This window comes from Thamnophis elegans, chromosome 2 (assembly GCF_009769535.1).
Source record: "Thamnophis elegans isolate rThaEle1 chromosome 2, rThaEle1.pri, whole genome shotgun sequence".
NCBI classification, from domain to species: Eukaryota; Metazoa; Chordata; class Lepidosauria; order Squamata; family Colubridae; genus Thamnophis; species Thamnophis elegans.
The window spans coordinates 2,488,792-2,496,944 of record NC_045542.1 but is presented as its reverse complement, the minus strand read 5'-3'; positions in this window follow the sequence as shown (position 1 = coordinate 2,496,944).

Here is an 8,153-nt window from a genome sequence, read left to right as displayed (position 1 = left end):
TAGTTTTTGGAGCCAACCTTATCAATAATTGCAATATGTTAGATCAGGTAAAGGAGGCACAGTAGGCTTCCGTAAACACAGCTCTTTATTGCAAGTCAAGTAAACATCTGGCTGGGGAATGGCCGGCCAGCATCCCCTTTTAAAGGGATCTGCCAGACCTCTTAGCCAATGAGATTCAACCTCTGTTCCCGCTGGAACAGAGGACCTTGGTGGAAACCTCTTGCAGTCTGTCAGTGGAGGGGAATATGTAACACAATACTTATATGGAGAACACTTGATTAGGAAATTCAGATTACATGAGTGCATAGAACAATTTAAAGGCTTGCAATGGCTGCTTTGATTAATTGTTAACCAAATCAATTCAATCCAGTTTTCAAGTGTGCAAAACACAGCGAACTATAAATTATCCCAAATGAATTTACAAAAACAGCCTGGGCAACCATGTCATTAGCAAAGGCACTGACAGAACTGATGTTGAAGACTAACCAGATTAATACAACAGACTTTATTCAATTTGCATCTTCCTTTTGGTAATAAGCATGATACTCTACCACTTAGTTTTCCTGCCACATACCTGAAATTGCTCTATTAAAGGGTATAGAAATGTCCCCCCAAATATTAGAATATTATTCAAGAGAATTAGTGAGCTTGAGCTTGATTAGCACAAAATGGTTGCGTTAATTCTTTAATTCTTCCGTTGTATTATTTCGTTATAAGCAATTTTGTTGTATACATGATGTACAACGACAACAAAAGCTATTATTTATTAGTTCTTACAGATTGTCATATGAAGAAAAGCAGGAGGTTATCACTACTACAGTGTTTGTTTTTGTAAATTAAACCTGCCTATAGGTCCTGTTTGAATCTAAAGGCATTCATAAAAATTAGATGATGCCAGATACTTTGCTAAATATTGATGGCATATAGAGCATCTGAGGTAGAGTATACTGGGTTCACCGACAAAAGGGCGAACGACAAAACCGCGCCCGACTAAACCGCGTTGCTGACGTCATCAACAGGGCGACAACAGCCCGGAGACAGACGCACGCTGTAAACCCTAAACCTAAACTTAACCCCTAAACCTAAACCTACCCCCCCAAACCTAATCCTAAACCTAACCCTACACCTAACCCTACACCTAACCCTAAACCTAACCTAAAACTAACCCTTAACCTAACCCTTAACCTAACCCTAATCCTAACCCTAAACCTAACCCTAACCCTTAACCTAACCCTAACCCTAACCCTAACCCTAACTCTAACCCTAAAGCTAACCCTAAACCTAACCCTAAACCTAACCCTTACCTTAAGTTGAATCGGCTTTCTTTCAACGCGCTATTTAAAGCGCCCTTCTTTCTCCGTGCTGGCTGTTGTCGTCGCGTTGATGACGTCAGCGACGTGGTTTAGTCGGGCGTGGTTTTGTCTTTCGCCCTTTTGATGGGTCACGGTATACTGTATATAGCATGAAGCAACACATTTGCCTTCTTGTAGCAGGATTTTGCACCACTCTATCCATCATATTGGGAATATCGCATCCATTTGGTCACCATAATAAAAAAGGATATTGAGATCCTAGAAAGAGTACAGAGATGAGCAACAAAAATTATAAGGGGTTCTGGAGGCTAAACCATAGGATGAATGGTCTAACGAAGAGAAGAACTAGGGATGATATCATAATGATATCCCCAAACAACCGTTTAATGAAAATATCCTGAACACATGGTTAGAAATCCAAATGAGCGCATCGGCCCCAAATTCCTGATATGGAAAATGATTTGAACAAATCCATGGTTTATCTCAAGCTACTAATAACCAGGCATGATCCATACTAACCAAAACATATTCCTTCTTGCTTATGTTTCAGATCCTCAGAGGCTGCGAAGTCTCCTTCCACAAGCAGCCAGACTCAACATTGCTAGAGTATGGAACTTGCACCACAGATACAGCTAACAAACACCAGCATCTCAAATCATACAGAGACCATGGCCCTCCTATCCCAATATTCCTCTTCCTCTGAGGAGCAGCCCCTTTACAGTGACTACCAGCCTCCATCTCATGATTTCATCCCTGTGCCCAAGGCTGTGCTTTATATGGTCATGGCTGCCATGGTGATCGTGAGTGTGGCCTATGCCATTGTTGGTCATTTAATCAAGGACCTGGCTCATGACCTAGCAGGTAAGGGCAGTGCTGCTGAGGCAACCAATTTTAAGATGTACAGTTTTTAAATGCAAGTTCTATGGCAAAATGCTAAGTTCATTATAACTATATAAATCAGTGTTTCTCAACCTTGGCCACTTGAAGATGTCTGGACTTCAACTCCCAGAATTCCCCAGCCAGCATTCGCTAGTCCAGAATGCGGCCGCGCGAGCGATCGTGGGTACACCTCGTTTCACCCACATAACACCTATCCTCCGCGAGCTGCACTGGCTACCTGTCGATCTCCGGGTACGCTTCAAGGTGCTACTTGTCACCTACAAAGCCCTTCATGGTAGTGGATCTGGATACTTGAGAGACCACCTACTGCCAACTACCTCCACTCGACCAATTAGATCCCATAGATTAGGCCTCCTCCGAGTTCCATCAGCTGGTCAATGTCGACTGGCAACCACGCGGAGGAGAGCCTTCTCGGTGGCAGCTCCGACCCTATGGAACGATCTCCCCGTGGAGATTCGTACCCTCACCACCCTCCAGACCTTCTGCATAGCCCTTAAAACCTGGCTGTCCCGACAGGCCTGGGGCTAAAGACCTCAACCCCACCCGAATTGTATGAATGTTGTGCTTTTAACGATGTACTGTCTTATGTGTTTAATCTTTTTGTCCTCCCTTCCTTTTGAACTGTGAGCCGCCCTGAGTCCCCCCAGGGAAAAGGGCGGCATATAAATAAACTACCTAAACCTAAACCTAAACCTATATAAATTATAAGTAGCCCTTGACTTACAACTAGAATTGGGACCAGAATTTACTAAGCGATGCAATTGTTAATCACAACATGACGATGTGACCATATCGCTTAGTAATGGCGATTCCAACTGTTGTGGCTCGGTAGAAGCCTTTGGAGCTGCTATCAGACTGACACAGAAATCTCCTGTGAGTGGTTTCAGGATGCTCGCAGGAGAGGATAACAAGCAGCTGGGGCTCGTTTAGGATCTCCTCCTGTGGATAAAAGATTGATGGTGCCACGCTTTAGGTGCAGAAGTCAACGTCGTTCGTTTGTTCGTGAGTTCAGTTCCTGTTCGAGTTCTTGTTCATGATTCAAAGAGGCACTTGGATAAGTGATGTGCTTTCTGTAAACCTGGTTTGCTGTAAGAGTTTTGTTTTTGCATTTGCTGTTTAACTTTTTGCCAGAGACTTTATCTATGTTTATTTTGGGCTCACAGCCAGCTTGAGCTGGGACTGATAAAAGATATTTCCTTTGAAGTTCTGTCTGGCTGTCGTTTCTGAACGAGCAAGGAGGGGGGTCAGAACACCAACCCTTCCCATTGTTGTTGTTACCCGTATTCTACAGTTGATAACCAAAGACCTCTTCCAACACAAGGCACTTTGGACTTGGTCCTACCACCCTAGATTCTTCAAGAGACGGCTTCTTTTTCAACTCCCCTCAGCTCCCCCTTTGGCTACCTTGTAGTCTGCCGTTTGGGGCACCAAGCACCCCCAGAATTACATGGTTTTAGGGCTGCTTGCCATGCTATGACTGGTTCACCGACAAAAGGGCGAACGACAAAACCGCGCCCGACTAAACCGCGTCGCTGACATCATCAACAGGGCGACAACAGCGCGGAGACAGAAGCGCGCTGTAAAAGTAACCCTAAACCTAAACTTAACCCCTAACCCTAAACCTAATCCTTAACCTAACCCTAAACCTAACCCTAAAGCTAACTCTAAACCTAACCCTTACCTTAAGTTAAATCGACTTTCTTTCGACGCGCTATTGTAAAGCGCCCTTCTTTCTCTGCGCTGGCTGTTGTCGCCGCATTGATGACGTCAGCGACGCGGTTTAGTCGGGCGCGGTTTTGTCGTTCGCCCTTTTGTCGGGTCACGGCTATGACTAGGGGGCTTCTTGGCATGCCATGGCTCTAAGGCTGCAAAAAACTGCTGAGCTGCAGGCCTGAGGCCTCAGCTGCCCCAGTTGAAAGACCCAAAGGGCTTCTTGGGGTTGCAAGAAGCTCCAGAGCCACAGCGCCATGCAAAACTGCAGCCATTCCAGCCCAGTCTGACTGAAAGTCCCCTCATCACCCTACACTTCAGATCCAACTTGTGCCGCGCAGCCCATCTGACTTTTGCTGTCTTCTTGCTCCACGTAAGGCCGTCTTTTCCAGGTATTGTGAAGAAACTGCCATGCGTGATAGCAATAGCAGTTAGACTTATATACCGCTTCATAGGGCTTTCAGCCCTCTCTAAGTGGTTTACAGAGTCAGCATATCGCCCCCACAGTCTGGGTCATTTCACCCACCTCGGAAGGATGGAAGGCTGAGTCAACCTTGAGCCGGTGAGATTTGAACCGCTGAACTGCAGAACTGCAGTCAGCTGAAGTAGCCTGCAGTGCTGCACTCTAACCACTGCGCCACCTCGGCTCTCGGGGTGATCTAGGGAAGAAAGCCTTATGCAGCTAACAACTGCCTCACAAAGACCAAGTAGAGCATGCTTGATCATCAGATGGAGCAAGAAGATGGCAAGAGTGGCAGGGGCCATAGAATGTCACCTCAAGGCTGGATTACTGCAACACGCTCTACATGGGGCTACCCTTGAAAAGCGTTCGGAGACTGCAGCTAGTCCAGAATGCGGCTGCGCGAGCGATATTGGGTGCACCGAGGTACACCCACGTTACACCTGTCCTCCGCGAGCTGCACTGGCTACCAATTGGTCTCCGGACGCAATTCAAGGTGTTGGTTATTACCTTTAAAGCCCTACATGGCTTAGGGCCAGCCTATCTGCGAGACTGCCTACTGCCACACACCTCCCAACGGCCGATAAGATCCCACAGATTGGGCCTCCTTCAGATGCCGTCAGCCATACAATGTCAGCTGGCGGGCCCCCGGAGGAGAGCCTTCTCTGTGGCTGCTCCGACTCTCTGGAATCAGCTACCCCTGGAGATCCGGACCATACCCACTCTCATGGCCTTCAGGAAAGCTGTAAAAACCTGGCTCTTCCGGCAGGCCTGGGGCTGTTGACCTCACTGTTGAGGTCCAGCCCCGATTAGAATTAATGTATGAGGTTGTTTTTAAACTGGATTTTTTTCTTATTTTTTCTTTCTTTTTTTTTTTTCTTCTTTTGTAAGCTGCCCGGAGTCCTTCGGGATTGGGCGGCATATAAATTTTAATAATAATTAAATAATAAAATAAATGCAGGGAAGCAGATGGGGTGGGGAAAGGTAGGTAAGGGGACTGAAGTTACCCTGTGATATTTCATAAGTGCTGGTAGGCTGCGAAGCACCCCGATTTTGATCACACGACTGCAGGGGTACTGCAACAACGCTAACTTTGAGGACTGGTAATAAATCCCTTTGTCCAGCACCATCTCAACTTCCAACAGTTGCTGAACAAATGGCTGTAAGTTGAGGACTACCAGTCTTATTTTTGAGTGATGTACTGATTGGTCTTCATGGGAAAAGGCAATATCACGCCAGGCATAGGAGACAATTACAGAATCATAATAAATCTTAATTCTCTACTTTCAGTAAATGTTACCTATTATTTCAGGAATATATAGGCCTAAAGAGCCACGTACTCATAGAACTGAAATGGTGAGGAGCATAAATTCTGCATTCCATAACTTTTTCTCTGCCCTTGTACCATCTCAATATTCAACACTAAGGGTAAAAAATATTTTTCTCAGTATGGTCAACTGCAGCTTAATATATGGAAAATAAGACCTGTTCTCCAAAATTTCTGTGGATTACTGTGTTTCAACATATAGACAGAGTTATATAACTTCCCCCCATATGTAATGTATCCTGGGTGAGAATCTTTTCCCCTAATATATGCCTTTCAATATATCAGGAAAACAGGGAGTAGATCTGTACTCAGAAACACTGCAAAATTAAATGGATGCTCCTACCACTTAAATCAGTTATAGTAGTGATCATAAATACTATATTTAGTGTAATTCTAGAATCGTGTTTGTTCTATGCTGTTCTTCAATGTATGTCAGTTTTGACTATTATTATAAATCTGTCTACCCTGTTTCTGCATTAATTTGCACTTTCAAATACAAAGGAATATATTTTAATATGATTTTTACCGCAAATATACATTTAATATACACATTAGTAGTATTTAAAGCCGGACATCGCATTGCAAAACTTAAAAGTCCAAAACAAGGGAATACATTTCCGAGTGTGGACCAAAGGGTGTCCCCAGCACACCTATCATACCACTGACACAATTGTGGCTTCTTCTCCTCTTGCAGAAGTTGAGGTGCATGAAATACATGCAAGTTCATGTCATTTATTAAGAGATCAGCTTCAAATTCCATACTCAACTATGGAGCCCAGAAAATAAGAAAACCACTACTACCTTTGATTTACTCCTAAAAACTTATTATCCCAAGTCTTTGGGAAGGACTTGATACATGGGTAAAAATACCAAATTGAGTGTAAACATCTAGTTGATTGTGTAATGAACCCAGGGGTGGGTTTCAGGCGGTTCGCAGCGGTCCCCGCGAACCGGTTGGTCGGCGAACCCGGAAGTAAGTAACTTACGGGAACGCCGAAGGATCCACCCGCCTGCCCGCGTTTCTTATCCGGTTTTGACGAGTTCTGCGCTTCCACGCATGCGCAGAATGCATACAGCGCCTGTGCGATCCTCCAGGAGCAGCTGGAGCATCGCACAGGCGCTAGTACGCATGCGTGCACTGCGCACGTGCACGAGGACGCCGCCGGCCCCGTTCCAACTGAACCGGTTGGAACGGGGCGAGAAACCCACCCCTGAATGAACCATAATAACAATTACTGCAAGTTGTGTCATAAGTACTAAAATCTAGAAGACGAGGCAATCTTAACAATGAGTTAGATTTTAATGTGGTCAGGACAGATAATATCACACAGACTTTGGATTTTTGAGGTTTTAGGTTATTTGAAAAAAATAACCAATGGCTCATATGTTTTTGCTTTCCTTTCAACACTGGAGGAAATTGGTTTTTGATAGTTGCTTCTCTTGCAGAATATTTTCAACATTTTCTGGAATTCCTGAACCCTCCCTTTCCCCAAATTCAGGCCTTTTCTCTGTCCTGGAAAAATATAGCAGGAAATCACTAGAATTCTTCTTAAGTGCTATAACTCTAAAACTCAGTTCAGAACTACCAATGAACTATAACCATTAAACTTTTTTACTACTGCATATCTAGGAATTTAACCCAATTATCCTGACCCCTCCACTTTCAGTTAACTTACATGCTATATTCAAGCACGGGGAATGATTATAATATGGAACTTGTAGAACACAGATTTGCAAGAAATATTTCAGTCGTGAAAGTCTGAAGCTATCAGAGAAAGTTGTCTTATTTTATTATGACCAATCTACCAACTTTCCTTTATTATAGGAATTTACCTATAGGGTATCAATTACAGGGTGTGGCTATGTGTCATCTTTACTTAGGATAAAACAGTCTCTGAGGCTGCTTGATATGCTCTCTTCAATTTCTCTTTCCAGACTGCCTGTTGGGGCCACAGCTAGAGGACCCAGACAAAGATGAACCAGAGCCCTCAACTGTTTCAGGTTTCCAGCCTTCACATTTGACCAGAACTCCCACCTGCACATGTTCCCCGACTCAGGCTGAGGAAGTACATATAACCCTAGAAAGAGCTCCGCATATGACATCAGGACTACAAAGGTGAAGACAAAATAGTCTTATAGAACAAGGCTATGCCAAACAAGGCTCCCAGAACTGAAAGGGAAAATCTCATCGTAGCAAAATAGGTGAATAAGCTATGGACTGCTTTGTTATAGTGATTCTACCTTTTAACATCAGCCTAGAGCAGTGTTTCTCAACCTTGGCGACTTTAAGTCCTGTGGACTTCAACTCCCAGAATCCCCCAGCCAGCACAGCACAGCTGGCTGGGGGATTCTGGGAGTTGAAGTCCACAGGACTTAAAGTCGCCAAGGTTGAGAAACACTGGCCTAGAGACTGCCCTTCTGAAACTTTTCTTATGTCATTAAA